The 21965-nt window shown below is 35.8% G+C and overlaps 1 long non-coding RNA gene across 24 annotated transcripts in view; it reads left to right on the top strand.

The window, feature by feature from the left end:
- LOC309660117 overlaps positions 1-21965 on the top strand; it is a 187477-nt gene that overhangs the window by 25353 nt on the left and 140159 nt on the right. The window contains exon 1 of one of the 24 annotated variants that reach the window (XR_014263167.1): positions 6-21165. The exons of the other annotated variants lie outside the window; for them this stretch is intronic. This is a non-coding gene — a long non-coding RNA (uncharacterized lncRNA). Of the gene's footprint in view, positions 1-5; positions 21166-21965 lie in introns of those variants that run through there. 24 annotated transcript variants of the gene reach the window in all.

Raw genomic sequence — 21965 nt, 5'->3', positions numbered from 1 at the left:
TACCATTTTCAGTTCTCTCTCAGGAGAAATAAAATAAACACTTTCATTTATGCCACCCACACCACTGTTGGGATATTAAGTTGTGCCTGTAGCTGGTATTTGGATTTCACATCCTGAGAATTCTTATTGCACGATGGAATGTGCCAGTTGTCAGGCCTGCAGAATTGTAGCTCCTAGGGCAACAGCTGCATCTTGATGTGTTCCCCCAACTGGAAGAAGGGCTCAAGAGCAGAAATTCTTAACTGCTTCCAAGATAGACTAAAGGAAGGAATCAACATAGTCGGACACAAACATCTGCTCCTGCTGAAAGCAGTGAAATGAGCATGTGACTTGGCAGGGCATTTGTGTCTGTGCAGTGGTAGAAGGGTGATGAGTTAAAGCACCCCTAGAAAATAGAGCCAGAAACAGTTTATGTGGTAACACTGTGGGCAGGGGTGCAATTCTAGGTTACAAATGTTTGAGGGATAAAAAATCACATTCAAGGTGGCATGTTACTAAGCTGGCCACAAGAAACGCAGATGTTTGCTGAGTGTTGCTCAGTCAGTGGAAAGGCAAATTGAAATATTTTCCCCAAGATGACTCTTTGAGGATGAGGGAGGATGTGAGTAAATGTGAAGAAATTATATGTTGGCTTCTCCATTCCTCCTGACTCTCAGTGACCATATTTTATCCCAATAGTCTGAAATCCCCAATACTGCTGCATTGTGTTAACTAGTTCCCCTGAGAGTAACTGGGGAGGCCAGAGTCTCCCTGAGTTCAGGAAGCTTTGCTCTGGGCACTGGAGTTCCTACAGCTTCCACCACAGTGGGTAAAAATGATGCAGTGCTCTGTCTAACCCATGCCATAGAGGGGCTGAGATAGCCAGTGGTGTTATGAGATGAAGCATGGACACTGATGAGATTCTACATTGAACAAGTAGAAGAGGCCTGGGAAGAACAGGCAGGATTGAGCAAATACCTTGGAAAGTACCACCACCCAGGGATAAGAAATAAGGGGCAACTTCTAGTCAACTGCTCAATCCTTATAAGAAACAGTAGGACTTGCCATATGGAAGATAACTCTCCATATTCATGCTCTATGAACCAGAATTGGTCCAGCAGGTCTAGTTACCAACTCAGCCCAAGTCATTACTTTGAATGAATTTTTACACTGTTTACTAGATCTTGCTACTGGAGTACCTTTAACAAGAAACCTCTTCCCTAGAACCCAGCAAAGGCCCCTCGAATCAGATAGTGCATGGCTTAGTCAATTTGGGCTGCTATAAGAAATGAATGTACCATGGGTGGCTTAAATAATAAATATTTATTTTTCATAGTTCTGGAGGCAGGATGTCTGAGATCAGCGTGCCAGCATGCTTGGGTTTTTGGTAATGACCTTCCTCCCGGTTCACAGATAGCTAACCTCTCACTGTATCTTCACATGGCAGGGAGATAAAGAGAGAGAGAAAGAGAGTGAGAAAGTGATATAAAGAGAGAGAGAGAGAGAGAGAGAACTCTCTTGTCTCTACTTATAAGGTCACTAATTCCATCATAAAGCCTCCACCCTCATGACCTTATTACCTCCTAAAGGCTCCATCTTCAAATACCATTACACTTGGGGATTAGGGGTTCAACTTATAAACCTGGGGAGGACTCAAACATTCAGTTCATAGTAATAGTCTCTAGCATCCATGCCCATGTTTCCTTTGGTCATCAATGTCTCCTGGAGCTGCTACCTCTATAATACACAAACTTCATCTCCACCTATTCTTTTTTTCTTTGTCCTTAACCTTTTCTCCTTTCTGACTCCCAGCTGTGATGGACACAACCATCACAGATTGGAAGAGAATAAGATCTATGATGACTAAATACAACATAGTATCCTGTAGTGGATCTTAAAACAGAAAAAAAAGAAAGACATTAATGAAAGAAACAAACAAAAAAGTGGTGAAATCCAAATAAAGACTGTAGTTTAATTAATAGTGTTGTACCAATGTTTATTTCTTAGTTTTGATTAATGTACGATGTTAACATAAGGGAAGTAGGTGAAGAATAAATAGAAACTCTCTGTTCTATGAAACTCTCCTGTAAATCTAGTTATTTAAAAATTAAAAAACAAAGCCAAACAAAGCAAAAAACACTTCATTAGCTTCCAATGGCTGTTTTAACAAATGGCCACAAGCTTAGTGGCTTAAAATAACAGAATTTTTTTTTCTCACAGTTTTGGAGGCCATAAGTCTGAAACAAAGCATTGTACAAACTGTATTTCCTTTGTAGGTTCTAGGGGAAACTCTGTTCTTTGTCTCTTCCAGCTTCTGGTTGTTTCTTGACTTGTGACCACATCAGTCCAATCTCTGCATCTGTCCTCACACTGCCTTCTCATCTTCTACTTGTGTGTCTCCCCTGTGTGTCCCCTGCAAGGACACTTGCCATTGGATATTTAGATTTTGGAGCCACCTATATAATTCAAGAAGATATCCTCATTTTAAGTTCCTTTACTTAATTACATATGCAAATACAATTTCCCCAAATAAGGTAACATTCATGGATCCTGGAAGGCCACCATTCAAATCAGTACAACTCCCTATCCCATTGTGGCCGGAGTTAAATAAATTAATGGTAGAGTTATCTTTTAAAAAATGTTTTCTCTGTTGAGAATTATTGGTCCAAGGTTAAGCCTATGAGTCAATAAGAATCCTTTTCTTGGCTTCTCATACTACCAGTTCAGTGGAGAAAGCTTATGGAGAAAAGAATCAAGCTGACAGCCAGTGAGAGGTAGAAATGAGAGATGGAGAGAGACAGAGATCTGATAATGTTTAAGTATTTGGTTGCTGGTATCCCTAAGTTTAGCTTCCATCTGTCTTCCTCATCAGTTTGTTATGTGAGATGTGAGCCAATAGGTAACTCATGTTTTTTAGTGGGTCTTGGGCATTTTCACTATGAGTCCTGATTGATGAATATATATTTTGAAGGACATTGTCAAAGCAGATGATATATTTCTCTGTTAAAAAGCTGCCTCAAATTGGAAGTACAACTGGAAAATACACCTGGTAGATATGTCCATGCCATGTGTCATATTTATTCTAGGAGCTAAAGGCCCTTGGAATATACATGAAAAAATATTTCATGATGAGAGTGTATTTGACGTTCAACTTCCCTTGATACTTTTCTAAAGATTTAAAATAAATTACTAGATTTTCCAGGTTTATCACCGCTTCTATGAATAATAATAAGAGGCTTCTAAATGATTCCATCAACTTGAGTATCTGTACCAACTGAGACAACTAAAACTTGTGCTTCAAAATCTTATGGTAATATCTTAGACTGAATCTTGGCTGGCCAGTCCCTGTACATTCAAATAAAGGCCTATTTTCAGGATGGACTCTAGGAAATCTCCTGGACTCTGAGCACTGAGCTCTTGGAATGCTTTGTTTGATAAGGATGTTTTTGCATGCCTAAGGTCTTGTACCATGCTCTACCTGTTTGAGTAGATAGTTTATGCGGTCAGTGTGATTTATGGTGAATACCTGCTTTTTTTCAAGTTGTGAAGCTTGATATGAGAGCTCTAGGTCTCCATGATTGAACCCCAATAAAAACCCTGGACAGCAAAATTCAGGTTAGCTTCCCTAATTGCCAAAACTTCATGCATGTTGTCAAGCACCATTTTTGTGGGAATAAAGTATGTCTTCTGTGACTCCACCAAGAGGCATCACATGAAATCTTGCACCTGATTTCTTCTTGACTTCACCCTTTGACTTTTCCCTTTGCTGGTTTTACTCTGTATCTTTTTATTATAATAAACCATAAACATTAGTATAACAATTTCTGAGTCCTCTGAGTCCTTCTAATGAACCATAAAGTCTGGATGTGGCCTTTGGAATCCCAAACACAAAACCCAAAGTGGGGAAACTAGTCTTTTACATAGAATTAGACAAGATTAAATTCTAATGGTGGCATTGAATTTGCAATGATCCTTTCATTTTTCAGCCACCAGTTATAAGAAATCCTCATAGCATTTTGGTCAAGGTTGAAGTACCTGAATGACATTCTGATGTACTTGCTAAATTTTGATCGTTATGCACCCAAATGGTGGGCCTTCTTACATTGCCTTCAGCAACATCTCCTTTAAGGATATACTTTTGAAGGATGAGATATAGATTCCACAGTTGTATCCTGTCCAACAGATCATGCATAGAATGAAATACTTTCTGCCTGGCATAGCAAGGCTTCTGAACACCCGTAAACTCTCAAATGTTCCTAGATGTCACCAATTACAATACTTATATCACCTGACCCTTCTCCCACATGTCACACACATACAATTTTTCTGATTTCCTTTCTTCCTTCTTCTTGCCATCATCTCTGCCAAGAAATAAGTTCAGAATCAGGTAGAGATTTGAGTAAAATTAAAGTCTTGAGAATAATTTTCTCTATAATTCAAAGTACCATTATCCTCCTCTCCAAATTCTGGTTCACTTTCACATTGCACTATCAAAATAAATAAACAAACCTTTAGTGAGTCCTTCAGCTTTAATGAAATCCAGTCTTGGATAAGGGGAAGAAGCACCATTTGTGATTGAAATCAAGCATCACTGCTGCTTCTCATATTTAGAAACATCTACTTGAGAGGTTCTGTGGCAGTCTAACCTCTGCAGTCAGATTTTTGGACAACTAGAAAGTCGAACCTGCATGGAATTATCACTTTTGTTCCTTCTTTAAAACATATGTTCCCTTTTTACACCACATTGAGTAGCAGAAGATATCAAAGAGATCTTGTCGGGTCTCATCGTCAACTGCAGTTATGGAGCCAAAGCTGGTTTAACTCACTTGAACTAGCATGAGGAAGAAGTCACTTGTTATCCACCAGAGTATTTCCTCAAGATTAAGAGCTATACATGGGTGCTCCCAAAGGTGCCAAGCAATAAGTCTTATTCATCCAGAACGAATAGTTATGCACTGTGGTTAGACAATTTCAACTTCAAGTTTTGGTTCCTGAATATAGGAGATGCATTACCCTCTTTGTTTCTCATATACTAGGCATGTTCTTAAGTTTCTTTGCTTACTTGTAATTACTGATATGAACAATATATGGGATGCTTCAAGTCAAGAAATAATATTTTAACATTTTGGACTTAGTGAAAAGTCTTTATGGATATAATTTTTGGTCAAAATCTAGATTAGGTGTAAGCAAAATATTTAGGTAAAAGTCAATCATATGAGAAAGTCAAATAATTAAACTGATGAAAATATGTCTCAAGAATGTAAAACTAAGTCAGGCATAGATTTACTAAAACAAGCTTCACAGTCTTGCATATGTGCAGATGCTTATTTCCATCCATATTACCTGTAAGAGGCAGAGTAACTCCGGTTATATTAAAAATTGAAGATTCTTGTCTCTAGCTTGACAATCATGGCACCAGTGACTGCTTCTCCCAAACAGATTTTCCTACAGTTTTTAGTTCCTGCTCCTTCAGACCTTTGGGGGACTGTATTCTTTTCCCCAGCCACTGGACCTTTCAGAGGCCCATTCCCTTTGGGGTTTAGGACTTGCCTAGGTGCAGTTGTGGAATGTCGAAGCACACTTGTCAACTTTACATTCAAATTTTTCTATATGCATCTATCTGTGTTCTGCCCCCATCCTGTTCTGGATTTCTAACTTCTCATTCTCCCAACTCTTCCTAGCCATTCCCTTCCCAACTGAGAGAGAATTCCAGAATCTTCTCTTTCCAACTAGTGCTCTCTCTACCCTTAGTGAAAATCTCTTCTCACTGACCAGACAAGCTAGAAAGAATCTGACATTTAGTTTAATTTACATTGATATGTACTCATAAATATTTATTATACTTATATTTATTTTGTTTAAACCAAAGTTTTAATATATGTGAACTGTTTAATTTATGTATATGTATTCATCTAGAGATATTTATATATTAATAGAGTAAATTGCCTTTACTTAAATCGATGTTCCTCAAAGTAGTCTATACATCATGGATACCTGGGGAATTTTTTTAAACTACCAATGTCTAGATCTCACCCCTAGAAATTCTGATATAATTGTTGTAGGGTGTGGCCTGGACATGTACCTTGTATAAAAATAATCCTAGTGAGTCTAATGTGTAGTTAGCATTGAGAACACACAACTGCCCTAAAGAAATATGTCTCTCTAAATGGATTTTCTAAGCACCAGCCTAGGCACCTATCCTTTCATTTAAAGAATCTCTGTGGCTCTTCAAAGTAATTTAGAAAGTTGCCTCTTCTAGCAACACAGAAGATGAGCTGTACTGGGACGCTCCCAATTGATCTCCTTCTGTTTCTTTTTTCTACTTTGAGATGATGCCAAACGAATCACTGCTATAATCAAAACTACTACATTTAGCTTTTCTGCAATCCCATCACTATATGAAACAGATTTAAATAAAACTTCCAAGAAAGTATAGACAAACTTCTCAGTTCAAGAATCTCTGCCTCTGTCATGTCTGACTTCTTGTCTCCAGGACTCAAATTTGGCTGATAACAGAGAAGGAACAAGAAAATTTTATCCTGTAAAAGGATGCCTGCATGAGTTTCCTTCTACTATTTCAGATAATCAAGGTTACCTACATAGGAAAAAACAAACAAACAAAAAAACTATTCAAAGAACTTAACTTATTCATTAGTTTTACAAATATTTATTAAGCAACTATTATGAACCAACTATATTTGGTGCTGGGAAGAGTGGCAGCAATAAAGACACAGCCCCTGATCTCAGGGAGCTTACAGCCCAGCGCTGGAGGGTGGCCAGCTGGGTGGGAGGAGGTGAACATTCAACAAATAGGTAAGTATTTCAAAGTAAGTGTGATAAGTATTAGGAGAAACATAGGAAGTTGTTAGAGGAAGGTGAGGTGATCAGGAAAAGGCTTATTTGAGGAAATGACATTTAAATTGAGAACCTATGGGTGAGTATGAGGCAGAGGGCAGTATGGTGGGGAGGGGAGAATCACAGAAAAAATAGAAGATGTTTGGATTTGAAGGTGGGAACGAGCTTGGTGATTAAAGTTAATATATGGTAAAAAAAAAAAAAATCTAAAAGCAATGTGATTGGAACAGAGTAAACACAGAGAGGGCTGGTGAAAGATGTGACTGGAGAGCCAAGCCAAGGCTGGAACACGCAGAGCCCTAGAGGGCTCATGAAAAGTTATGCATCTTAGTCTAAGAGTAATTAGAATTAACTGCAGTTTTTTTATATAAAATATGACACTCTTAAATGAAAATAAAAGATTTTTAAAGGTCATTTATTCCTTCCTACCTTCCTTCATTCATATTTTGCTCAAATCTCACTTTCTCAAAGAGGATTGTGCTGGCTCCTCTACGTAATACAACAACCTGTTTCCACCCTTACTCTAACCTTCCCAAATGCCCTAACTCCACTGCATTTTTTTCTGCCTCTCACCAATCAAATGACTTACTTATTCTGTTTTCTGTCTGTTGCCAGTCCTAGTCACTAATGCAGGCACTAATACAAGGATCAGAGAGATTTACTGGTGTTTACAGCTGTGTTACAAGCAGCTTCTTAGGGGCACCTTGTCCATGGGAGAAAATGTGCTTGATAATTATTTACCCAAGACATGAATTTCCCTCTTGGCTAAATCACGTATTAAACTTTTAACCTTTCTCACAAATTCACACTAGACAGTTTAAACTTAATTGAGTAGTACATAAAATAAGCTGGGTATTTTTTTTCCCCCTTTAGATTTTTTGCAGTGAAAAATCTTGGCATTTGTAGCTTTGTAGCAGACATGGCTACATTCTCAGGAGAGAGGTCATGGACCAAATATTCTCATCCAAGAAGATATTTTCTTTAGATCAGACTCAAGAGGTACAATATTGGCAAGTCAGCATGTGTGATATTCTTCTGGGCCTGTTCTCACATATCCATTTCTGTTAACAGCCCACAGCATGAACTTCACATTTATAGGAGGTATTGTTTTTTAAGTTCACATAGCGACCCCTCAAATATGAGCTCAATCTGCCTATAGATTCTGTAGCAGAAACACAAATATTTTTTAACTCCTGAGATATCAGAACTGTCATTGCCCAGAAAATGGCAGGCTTGTATTTCTAAAAGGACATTGGCCTTTTCTCCAAAGGGTTAGAAATGTTGACCAGTAGAGGGCAGCTGCAACTCTTCAAAACTGGCTTCATGTCCTGACCATCAGGAGACACATGCTTCACTCGTTTATAAGGAAGTTATTATTGCTTTTAGCTTATGTTTATTCCTTTCCTAATCATACAAGATTGTTGATTTTTATACATGAGTCATACATAATAAAAATAATCAGGTATGCAAAAAGAGAAAAAGAAAATCACTGATATCATCATTATCCTGAGACAGCATAACAACTATTAATATTGATGTATTCTAATTATACATGCATATAACTTTCACTAATTTTCCAAAAATGAGATCATAGAGTGAACACTAATAATATCTTTTAAAAATAGAATAAATATACACACTGATGCGGCAATGTCAAAGGGACAGAGGAACCAACTGAAAGAGCTCTCAGTGTCCAAAGCTGAAACATTTTGGGAAATAAAATGAAATAGTATTGGACCACAATCCAAGGTATAAAATAAACTTCTGAGTCCACATGGATAGCAACAATGATTGAATAAATTAATAAATATAGAGAAGAGACAAATTTCCTTTGTAGAAAAATCCCAAATATTTGGAATAATTTCTCACTTCTTAAGTGTGAGCTGTGCACAATGACTTTCTTCTAAAGAGTACAGTTTAAGAAGAAAGGAAAAAGAGTAACTTTACAGTGGAGAAACCTGACATATACTACCTTAGCTAGGTTATCAAGGTCAAAATCAAAAAATCATGTTGATAGTATGTACCCTAGATATATTTGAGGCCCTTTACATCTGTGATTGTCCTCCTAGAACTTAATAACCTAGAGGAAATGAAGACCTGAAAAGACCAAAGGCAAATTTCAAATTGGCTGTGTTTATTGATTAATTAAGTATTGGAGAGAGGGCTGAGACAGTTGAAGTCTCTCAAAAGAAAGTTGACAATGGACATCTGGATGCAAGCAGATTGACTCTATCGACTTGTGAATGGAATGCACAGTCACATGCACATAAATGTTGGCTGTGATATATACAAACACCAGATTCCCTGAGAGACAATGCTAAGCCCATTTGATGGATAGAGTATTGGAATGTTCTAAGATATCACCCGAGTCATAGAATATCAATACTCTTGCTGTAAAAGATACACAATCACCTTTTAAAAAGTAGATATAAGTGAAAAAAATCATGGATTTTCAAATTAGAAAAACTTGGAGTCAAAATCCAACTCTGCTGTTGTAACTTTGGGCAAGAAAGTGAATATGCAAAGTGGAATAACACAAATTTCAGATTTGTTATGAGAACTGATGATATTATACAGAGAGTTATAAGAAATCAGATCTCCCTCCCAAAATTAGAACCAGAGAAGAAATCACTATGATTATTATTAGCTGTCAGGAATGACAAAAGGAATCTGTTTCTGGTTTCTATTAATATGCGATGATGAAAGATAAACTGTATCTCCAAGCCACCCTTCTACTATGGGTGATATTTGTATGTTGGTCCTAAATTTAATAATCTTACTTTAAATTCTCTGGTTACTGAAATATATCTTCTATCATAAAAAATTATTAAGGCTTCAGAGGGTATCAACAGTAGTCTTCTGGGCCTTATGGCAGAGAACAGAAAAAAAAATATCCTTCTAAGCTTTTGAAGGATTTTTTTTTTTTAATGACTATCTTTTATCTAGCCAATATCTGAAACCCTAGTCAAGTAAGCAAACATTTTCTATAGCCAAACCAGATTATTTAAAATAACATGGACTTCTTGGTCACTATGCCAAAATATCCATTCACAAGTGGCAGATATTCTAAAACCTGGCCATAACTGAACAGGCAGCAGGAGCATGACTGAGTGCAGTAGGTTCACATGTACAACCAAAGGTGATGGGAAAAAGAAACCCTGAGAAAAGTGTGATGGGAAATATCCAATCAGGTTACTTCTCAAGTAGGGTGCTACCCTTAGGCTGGTGCAAACTTTCTAGTTGCTATAGTAGAATTCAATGTGTGCGACCTATACCCTAGAGTCATTCTATTATATTTCTATAAGTAGGTGCAGAGTTGATGTGATACTATTCATCATGGGAAATGGGTAACTATTTCCAAAATTAATCTGGGAATTTGTTGTAGCCAGTAATGATTTCCAAATCATATTGGAAGAAATATGTCCTTAGGAGATGATAGAAGACTCTGGAGAAAATAAAATATAGGGACTAAAAACAGGTCAGTGGTGGCAGAGTTTGGAGAAATGTCGAGGGGCTTAATTATAAAAAGCTATTCCAAGAAGATTTTGAGGGTGATGGAACGCCTCTGTGTGGATTTTTGGTGGCAGATACATTGCTGTATGTATTTGTTAAAACAAACAGGACTGTACACCACAAAGGGTAATTATTACTGTATGTAAATGTTGAAAATGTATCAGTCAGCCTATGGAGGAAAGATGGAATGCAGATTGTGACAAATGAATCAAACTGTATTACAAGTGAATCACATAACTACACAAAAGTGGATGGGGAAGAAAGAAGCTCTTCATGGCAACTTTGGAAAATAGTATTTTGATTGAATATCATATGGTTAAAGGTAAAATAAGCTACACAACACTGTAGTTGGTAATGGATTAGCAATTTTTAAGCTACTTTATTTGTATACAGTGGTTGAAAAAATAAGGAAATATGCTGTTAATAATGACAACCAGGTTTCTCAAGAAGTTATAAATAAAATAGATGAAAGTTTAGAAGGAACCCTGTGGTGTGAGAATGAATTATGTATGTGCATGTGTGTGTGTGAATGTATGTATTTAATATACATGCATATATTTCCTGTCTCTGTTCACTAAGAGCTATTAAAAACAGTGACACCCCACTAGCAACAAGTACACTTAGCACCCAGTTCTTGGTTTCTAATAGCATTTTTAACAAAAGGAATCAGAACTTCATGGAGACATGGATGATTTTAGGGCTTGGGTAGGGAAATTATACAATGATCCTGGAGTATCTTGTGGTGCTAGAAGTTGAGGAAGTGCTCAAAGCAAACAAACAAGGAAACAAAAAAAGGGTAGCATCATGCCAAAAGGGCACATGAGCCAAGCTGAAAGACCAAGCTGATAGAAGTTTTGTTGCTCCAGCTGAACAACATTAATGACAAAAACAAAATGAAAAATAGTCCAAAGGATATAGCAATCATACATGATTCCATGCTGATACAAAGAAAACTGAATAAAGAAATAATAAGGGAGAAGGAACACCTCTTTTTTACAAAATAATTCTAATAATTGTAGAAGAAATGGATAAAATAGAAAACCATTATTAAAACACTACCATTGCAGACAACATCTACCCATGGATAATGAAATTGGTGGGCAAAAGTTTAAGTGAGAACAAAATACCTACATAGACTCAAAGAATTTTTCCCAAATAGTTAGTAAGTACAAAGGGAAACACAGTGATTTTAATTGTAGAACCTTAGCAAATATCATTTTAACCAAGAAATTGAAGTTAACATCCCTGTACTGTAATACATATTAACATTATGTGCCCACTGATGTGATGCAGAAGGAAGGACATATTACCTCCATAGTATCTTTCTCAATAATGCATGATGTCAGCATAATAATGGGAAAATATAAGGGAGGTGCAAATTGATAGACATTTTATAAAATAACTGACCAATACTAATTAAAAGTTTCAAGGTCATGAAAGACAAGGAAACACTAAGGGACTGTCATAGATTGAAAGCACATAGGAGACATAAATAAATACAATGCTAGATTGGAGCCAAGAACAAAAAAGGGGTATTAGTGGGAAAACTGGTGAAATCCAAATAAATCTGTAGTTTAGTTAATATAAGTGCACCAAAGTTATGTTCCTTGTTTTAACAATTGTATGATCATGTAACATGTTAATGTAAGGGGAAGTCCGGTAATGTATATACCAGACTTCTTTGTACTGGTTTTATAAATCTTTTACAAATCTAAAATTATCTCAAAATAAATAATTAAAAATATTTAAGTCCAAATTACTGGCATTTTAATTATTGTTTTAAGAAGTCAAGTGTTAGAAAAACCTTTGTAATAATGATGTGAAGCTTAGTAGAGTATCTTGGCAACTGTATTGAACATGAACTGGGCTTCAAAGGAATTCTTTAAAAGTATACTTTTAATTTCTTTTCCCAATTTCTTTTCTAGGATAAGGAGAGCAAAAATAACAATAAAGTTATAAAAGTGTAATGGCATTTTAAAAATATATTGTTAGTAATATATTCAACTAACTATGCAAATGATATTCAGTATTACTCTTTCCCATGGATTTTGTACTTACAGAACACCAGGAACATTTGAAATCACACCACAATAAACTTGTGTGATGAAGATGGTGGGGGAGAAACAGTTAATTTTTAAGGAGTCTAATGAAAAAAAAAACTGTACCTATGAATTACATCTCGTCTTGCTCTGGAGACATTTGAGTTCACTGTAATTATTAGAATGGCAATTTTCTTATATCCATGTAATGAAAAATAGAAAATGGTTTTAGAAACAAGTAGTATACTGTTGCAGACATATTTAACAAAGCTCCATGGAAGTATATTTTATTAGGGTGTTGCTCTATTAGGACTTACCCAGATCACTGTTAAATTACATCATGGAGCAGAAACAATTAAAACTGAACTTTTCATTCCAACTATTCAGAATATATACCTAGGGTACAATAAACTGCATTAGGAAGGTAGAGGGAAGAGTGCAAGGAGAGAAAGCAGCCAAGTACCAGAACAGAATGAAACATAGCAGTGGTTTTCAGCTTCGGATGGGTCAAAATCCATTTAAGACTCTAATAGAAAACATAGATCTTCTAAACAACCTTCCCACTCCCCCCCCCCAACAAAATATACACAAGCTTATCCCATCAGAATTTTGCAAGCATTCAAAAGAGTTCAGAAACACCCTGAGACTCATCCTTGGAATTAGGCTGAAAAACTCTTGGTATAAAGAAAGTTAGTATGTTATTAACATGTTAAATCAGCACTTTGGAAATATGCAATTTCACCATTTCACGAACATAGACAGCATGGCAATGTTTTACATCAAATTTTAAGCTGTGAGTGCTACAGTTTTTAAAAATGATACTCCAATAATCTAAAATGTTGATTCAGCTTGTCTGGCTGGCAAGATGGATGTTTCATCTTCATAATTCTTCTCACTGCCAAGTTGGTGCTTGACATAGAGATCCACCATCCCTAAAAGAATAGAATTGCTTTGGACAAAGATATAACTGTTCTTTTGTTCTCCCATTGTATCCTCCATTTAAACTTTGGAATTTTTGATGTCTTTCTAAAACTTATCCATGGTACGTGAACACTGTGGATATTTTAACTCCAAGTTTGGGAACAAAGATAACAAGCATATTATGGGCTTTGCAGATGTCTCCACATCATTAAAAGGGGGACTTTTTTTCACTGACCTCTAATATTACTAAGAGATAATACAGGACTTTGGTGTAAAGGTCTATTTTGTGATTGATGATACTTAATTTTATTATAGTATCCATGCTTCACTGACACTTGGTTACATAATTTTTTGTATAAATATGTTCTCTATAGCAAGACAATGCTTAAAGTCAGGGTTTTCAGTGTAATGAAACTATACTTGTTGAGATTTGGCTGAACAACATACACAGTTAAGGCAATCACACATTTGGCAAACATTCTAAGATCCAAATATAGCAGACATTTCAGCATAGTTTGGTTTATGACCAGATTTTCCTTAGACTAGGAACACTGCAAGAATTCTCTGTTTTACTTTATGACCTAAAGAAGACAGCTGATAAATATGAGATGTTTTGCCACAAGAGCCAAGGAGATATTTTAATATGAATATCACAAACAAATTAGGCTAGAAGAAAATATTTCTCTTTCCCTTTAATATTATTAAAACCACCTACTTAATGTTAAGTCCCTATAGTGTATCACAACATCACCGTTCTAAAATATTACATATTTATTGGATCCTATTGTCTACTGATCAATAATGAAATATTCAAACATGTAAAGTAACAAAACTTTTGATGGAGGAGCTATTACTCTGAACTGAGAAATAAACTGCAAAATCTGTAATCGTCCTCCTAGAGTTAATTTAAAATCATAAGTGAATTCTTTCAATTAAAAAATAATAATCTTTCAATATAGTACTTAGTGTGCAAGGGCATAGCTCATATTTTATAGATAAAATAATCATAAATAAGAATAAATAAATTTAACTTGTTTTTTGTAATATCATCTTTATACATACTGAAATCTGAAAATATAATACTTTGGGTTTCATTTTTAAATCAATGAAAACCATGTCTTGAGCATTTTGATGGTTTTATCTGGTTGAAGACCAGACATCTTTTTGTCACTTTATTTTTCACAAACAAAAAACCCTTTTACATACTTTCCTGACTTCACATAATGAGCTGGAAGATAACCTGATGCATCTCTGTTCTTGAATTCTGAAAGTAATTAACCAAAGATGAGTCACATGTCTTCCATTTTGAAGTAAGATGGCACTTTAGACCCACTAGTAACCTGCTATTATATTTAGACTACACATTTTCAGGTAAATATTAGATGATGGATTTGAATGCATAGTTCTTTTTTTAAGAGGTAGATAGTCAAGTATGAAGTCATTTGAACACTGTTGGAGGTTGATCAAAAGGAGTTTAGAGTCTACCTTTTAATAGGACGATAGTAAAACTACAACAGTAATTGATGACGGAAGTAGAGTGCTCTTTAATAAGTGTAAGTCACATTAATAACTAAATCTGAATCAGACAAGAGATGAATGACATATCCACCACTCTAGCAAACAACTTCCAAATAGGAAGGGTTACATAGAGATTAAGGAAATAAAATTATTCAAAGAGACAAAAGATATAATGTTCATTCCAACGAACAATGTGTCCTTTTAAACAATTTAAAATGTCATAATCTCTACTTTTTTCCAAAGTGAAGCAAAATTTATATTAAATGAATTTTTTTTGTTGTTGTCAAAGGAGTTTCAAAAATTCAAGACTCACAAGAGAACATATTTACCAAGAATACATTCATTTGTCCTTGGAAATTAAACCTAAATATTAATAAATAATAGAATATTATTCCTTTTATTGGTTATTAGCCTGTTTTACATAGCATATGATTTTTGGAGTGTGTGATGGAGGTGCTTTTATTGTGTTGTACATTATTTTTCATACTGGAGGAACACCACAAAGAGATGGTAAAAACCGTGATAGGGCTGTCCTAAACTGAACAAGTTAGAAAGAAAAACAAACTGGCAGTCAAAGACTGAATAAAGTGACATATAAAGGACAATGCCAGATGTCCTGATGGGGACTGCTTTTTCTAAATGTACTTGAAAGTGGGAACTCTGCAGACATCCAAGAATAAAAACCAACCAGGGCAGAGTTGATATCAACATGTAAACATTTCAGCTCATAAATCTGAACAGCCACTGTACATGAGTGGGACTAAGTTTTATACAGTCATAATCTAAACATAATAAGCTTTGTTCTTGGCATTTGGCTAATACTCATTTCTTCCACTTAGAGAGGTCTTTGCAGCTTTCACCACAGCACCACAGTCTCTTCTTAAACAGAGCTAGTAACCAAGAGGGAAGGCTCTAAATGGGATCAAAAACTCAGAAAGTATCTGAAATAAACCTCAGGAGTGAAAGTAATTCCCTGGTCTGATTCTATATTTGACCAGATGAATAAAGTTTTAGAAGTAGGATAAAGAAATTTTTACATATTTTATAAAAGTAGATGGACTCTTAATATTTTATTATGCCTTTAAACACTTTTAGTTGAACATGTTACTCTCAGAAACCAGAAGCAAATGTGATTTTATAAGTACAACTCTGCTGTGTCATTCACAAGCATTTGGTTAGGATGAATGCCAATCTGTGATCTCCTTCTCCTTTACCCACTTCTTTCCCTTCTCCCTTGTCTTCTTCTTTCTCTTTATTTTCTTCTTTACTCTGAGAACAGCAGGCATGGCTTTCAACCTTGTAATCTCAGCTTCAACGGTGGGCTTCATGAGGCTCTGTTTATCTTGCTTATTTAATCATACTGTTCCTAAAATCCACATTGCTATAAAAGTCAGAATTTTTTATTCTCCCTCTGGAATACATAACTACACATGATAGAGAGAAAATTCCTTTAATGTCTGCTCTATCCATCTAGTTCAGGTCTGAACAACTTCAAACCTCTAATCTCACACGATTAAAAAGATGAGATATGAAAGAAAATTTCAATCCCCTGACATATGCTTATTACTAGTATCCAATGTCTCTCACGTTCACTCATGATACCAATAAATTTTAGGGTGAACATAGATGGCCTAATTCACCAAGTCTTGACCCAAAGTAAAGATTTAATCCTTTAATGCACGTAGAGGACATGAGATAAGAAACCAGACAGAATAGAAGTCTTGTTAAATATATTTAGAAGACTAGAAGACAGAAACATGAACAAGGAATCACACAAACATGTACTGTTTTATCTCTCACCCTGAGTATGACTGTATGGAAATTAGATTCTGGTTTCATCACAGTACTTATAAATTGAATCTAATATTATTTATTCACACCAAACAAATGACCATGTTAAAATGTTCAATGTCTCTAAAAATATTTGGAGTTTCTTAAAATTTGCCCAGATTTTGAAATTTCTGAACTCAATGGAATGCAAACAAAACTTGCTTTATTTTTTTCTCCCTGCATTAATTCCCATGGAGTGATGTCAAATCTCTTTTCTCTGTCCCTGGATGATAAGAACCCAGGAGAGTCTCTGTGCTTTGGGGTCACATTCAGTTCAAAATAAAAGTTTGCTTTTTGATAATTACCTTTTTCTTCAGGGATTTAAATTGCAGATCTAAACCAAAACTTCAAACATATCTAATTCAAGGCTTCTTCTCTCTCCTGTCGTTGAGGTCTAAGCATTAGCTAGTGAACTCACGGTGGAGGATGTGTTAAAACCCTGGGTTTTGTTTGTCTGTAGGTTTTGTTTTGTTGTCTGCTTCTCCTCTCCTGATATTCTGGATCCTCCCAAATTGAGAGAAAAAGAGAATGTTTAAAGGAAAAGGGCAAAATTCTTTACATCTAGGTTGGATTATTTGCAGATTTTCTTTCATCGTCAATGTCTCCGAGTGTGGCAAGCACCCAAATGCTGTCTCTTCCAAGGGCAGTGTTAATGGATTCTACAAAATTTTCCCTGTGCAGATATATACACTGTAATTCCCTAATATGAACTCTCTGGTCAGTTCTTGTAACTCACCTTTAGCTTCGGCCCTCTGGAAATCTCCCTCCAGTTAAGAGTCAGCTCAGACAGCTAGCTCTCCTTGGTGAGATAACATTAAATGATGCCAGTTACATGCCATGGCATTTGCTTAACCCACAGGAAACACATGAGTTCTTGCCAGAGCGCAATTACTTTATAGCTTATGGGATTGGCTGTGCACTGAACAAGTTGAGGGAATGACCCTACCATTGTGTAACAGGGTGCTGCTTCTTGCCATGGCAATCACTGAGAATGAAGGCAGCTTCCTGTCATTTCAGGAAGCTCCAGAAAATCTTCCACCTGGACCCTAGGGAGAACTAAGAACAAATAGTTATGTTCATGCATAATCTAGAACCTCTTCTAAGGGATGAAGGAAGGTGGTACGTTGCTCTTTAATCGATTTAAGGAAAATTACATTTAAGTAAGTCCTGCGTATTAGTATCTAGCTGTACATCTCTTTAGAATATTGGTGTGCTTCTCTAATATTCTTGCTCTTTCAGGACTTTGACAGCCAAAACTTTGACAAAAATAACAAATACCCCATTCAGCACCCATCTATATTTATAAATTAATATTATAATTTTGGCAGAGTCTACTCTTGCTGCATGTATTATGTTTCGTTTAAATCTACTTTATGAGTTTAAAGCTAATGCTTCAAATATTCTGGCACTAATTATGTTAGCTTCAAGTGTCAAGTGGATGGTTTTCTCATATACCCCGAGAAAACCATAATTTAAAAAGAATCATGTACCACAATGTTCACTGCAGCACTATTTACAATAACCAGGACATGGAAGCAACCTAGGTGTTCATCAACAGATGAATGTATAAAGAAGATGTGGTACGTATATACAGTGGAATATTAGCCATAAAAAGAAATGAAATTGAGTTGTTTGTAGTGAGGTGGATGGACTTAGAGTCTGTCGTACAGAGTGAAGTAAGTCAGAAAGACCAAAGCAAATACTGTATGCTAACACATGTATATGGAATCTAAAAAAAAAACAAAAACAAAAACAAAAGGTTCTGATGAACTTAGGGGCAGGACAGGAATAAAGACACAGACATAGAAAATGGACTTGAGGACACGGGGAGGGGGAAGGGTAAGCTAGGACGAAGTGAGAGAGTAGCACTGACATATAGACACTTCCAAATGTAAAATAGATAGCTAGTGGGAAGCAGCTACGTAGCACAGGGATATCAGCTCAGTGCTTTGTGACCACCTAGAGGGGTGGGATAGGGAGGGTGGGAGGGAGACACAAGAGGGAGGAGATATGGGGATATATGTATACATATAGCTGATTCACTTTGTTATACAGCAGAAACTAACACAACATTGTAAAGCAATTATACTCCAATAAAGATGTTAAAAAAAAATCTGAAAAAATCTGCTCTTTTTTCAGATTTTAAAAGTTTCATTTGATTCTACTTTTCATTTTTTTATTATAAAAAGGTGTTCTTTTTTTAAACGTCTTTTCTACATCTATTGAGATGGCCACTTGTGTTTCAACTATTAGGTCTATTAATGTGGTGAACAGCATTTATTCATGTTAAAAAATATATCAATCAGGAGTGCTGTCAGTTGCAAAAAACCAGAAAACAAAACTAACAACAACTTAAGCAATTTTTTTTCTCACATAAGAATAAGTCAAGAGATGGCTAGTAGATGAAAGTGATTCATTTCTTAAACATGGAGTCAGGGATCCAGGCTTTTTTCACCTTTTCACTGTGCCATCCTTAGCTTACTGGGTTTCATTTTCATGCTTTTACCTAATAGTTCCAGGATAGCTACTAGAGCTTCAGGCATCATGTCATCATTCAGGAAATGAAGAGATGGAAAATGGTGACTTTGAAACCTCTATCCCTTTTCTTGAGAGAGAAACAGTTTTCCTCTCAGATGCTCCAGTGGATTTGATAACATTTCATTGGATACAACTGTATCAAATGGCATCCTTGCAAGGAAAGATATGAAAGTGAAATTTAAAGGAGAAATTACTTAATAAATAAAATTTTTATTAGCAAGCAAGAAGAGAGGAATGGATATTAGGGAGGTATATAACTAGTCTACAAATCCATCCTTGAATTATTAGGTTAAAACAAATTGGTTAGCATGGATTTTTATGTCAATATTGTTGATTTTTCTTGTATGTGGAATATTTAATTATTTTTCAGAAGTGAGATTGACCTCACTTCTTTTTAGTTACACATAGTTCTTTTCTGACTTGTGTATCAAGACTATACTAACTTTATAAAACAATTTTGGGAGTGTTCCTACAGTTCTATAGTCTCAAAGGCTTTAAATAGTCCTGGAATTTTACTTCAAATAATAAGTGAGTCAGCTTGAAATACACTATATCTCAGGGATGAACATAATGCATCCAACTTTTTATGGCCTTTTCTTTTTTTTAAAACTGTTTACTTTGTTCCCTAAAAATAAGGATACATTTATTTAACCTTCCATTTTTATAATATGTTCCAAAGTATTTGTTCACTTGCCTTTCAGAAAATTGGCTTTCTAGCATGGCTAGATAGAAAGATCCTCGGTGAAATAAAACATGTGGTTTGGTTTGGTTTGGTTTTCTCTAAAAAAAAAAAAAAAAAGGAAAGAAAACTCCACATTCCTCTCCTTGTCAAGGCTAGAATCATACAGTGACAAACAGTTCACAAGGCAATTTAATCAAACTCTTCATACTTTTCCACCTCTTTATGTCAACTAGCGATGTAAATACATCTTCAGTAGACAGGCAGGAATTACACTAAACGTAGCGCAGAAGCTAAAGACAGTTGATTGAAGAGGGGGAAACAAAAAAGGATACCCAGTGATTTATTTGTCATATGATCATAGATGTAGCTGTGTTATAATTCAGCAGAGAAAAATACTCAAAGCACATACAACAAGACCAAAACACCGGAGACCAGTTTCTGTCCTAATGTCATCACACTCTTTAATCTAAACCATACATTCTCACCCCTGGCTAACAAAGAACATGCCTCTGCACCTAATTCAAACACCAGCATTTTTAATTGTTCCCATGTTTTATCTTTAAGAAGGAATATATTTCTCCTAGGGGATATAATAAGGACTGAGATACCCATAGCACTCTTATTGAGTACGGATTGGGAGGAGAATATAAAGAGGACTACTGCTGTTCTTGGTCATATTTGACATATATTCATGACTGCAAAATAATTGCAAGGGCTCCTAATTTTCTGTTTTGTGCCTTGGCATCTTGTAGGCCAGTGTATTCTCTGACTGCATTTTTAGCTTTTTCACCTTCTATTCAATATTTGTCATAGTAGATGATTCAACCTGTCCTTAAATGTATGTTGACTTTTCACCTTTGCTTATTAATTCCCTTGAGGCTTAATTTAAAAAAATGCTTTCTATTTGTAGACAATTGAAATTGTATGTAGTTTTAAAGACCAAACTTAATGTTGCAGCTTTTCAAAACAGTCTTCTACTCTACCCTCTCTCTATGCTTATAACCTAAGATTTTTTCTGACTTGGTCTCTAGCCTTAGAGATCTCTAGCAGAAGAGATCGGTCTTGCCAAGGCATTCAATACTCCTTGGAATTCTACAACACTACAACTCTTTGTAAAACACCAAAAATGCCCTCTGGATCTCACATTTTGTCTTTAAGGGATTAAGTGTCCTCAGTTCTTCATTATTTCTCTGCAGGATGTCAATGTAACTTGTTCCCACCACACCCTTTAAATGCCTGAATCACTGCATCAGGAAGGAAGTTCTCTGCTCCTGGGGATATTTTTCCAAGGTAATATTTCAGCATATTTTATAGAATTAGGAAAATTTTTTCCAACTTTTCAAGCTGGAAGATGAGTGATCCATTTGCAAAAAAAAATCTCTTACTAGCTGTCTGGTCACTTTTGCTTCCAAAAGCATTAATTCAGGTCTTCCAGGAAGCAGACTCCACAATGAAATGAGAAATAAAAGAGATTTATCAGAGAGACATTTGTGAAGGGTCTAAGGGAGAGGGAGCAAGAATAAACAGAAAGTTCTATGTTTTATACGTAGTACTGTGTATATGTTAATCCCAATCTTCCAATTTATCCCCTCTCCCCTTACACCCTGGGAAAAGAATCTGAAAAAGCGTGGATATATGTGTATGTATAACACAGTCACTTTGCTGTACAAACACAACATTGTAAATCAACCATACTCTAATAAAAATTTAAAAAATAAAATCATAAATGAAAGAGAAAAAAAAAAAAGAATAAACAGAAATATGCCATAGGTCATGATGTAGACCTGAGACTTGAGACAGGAGAAAGAAAGAAAAAATCAAGGGTCAGTTTGTGAGAGTCTCAGACTGCAGCTCTGAGAATGTCTTGGGCAGGCTACTGCGAAGTGCCAAAGCAAATATTGCCCACTCCAGGAATCCTTAGTGGGGTAGAAATGGCCAGGTTCTTGCACCCCACTGCAGCTACATTGGCTAGGGGCAGCTCAGGCACCACGTGGCTTCAGTGAATGCTGGAGGTGAGGGTACCCAAAGGCAATCAATTGCTTACATTCTTCACAGTGGGGTTTCCTCTTAAAAATCTGAGCAGCATACTT

This window comes from Balaenoptera physalus (assembly GCF_965194825.1).
Source record: "Balaenoptera physalus genome assembly, chromosome: 4".
Taxonomy (NCBI): Eukaryota; Metazoa; Chordata; class Mammalia; order Artiodactyla; family Balaenopteridae; genus Balaenoptera; species Balaenoptera physalus.
The sequence above is the reverse complement of the archived record's forward strand: the minus strand, read 5'-3'. Positions and strand labels throughout refer to the sequence as shown.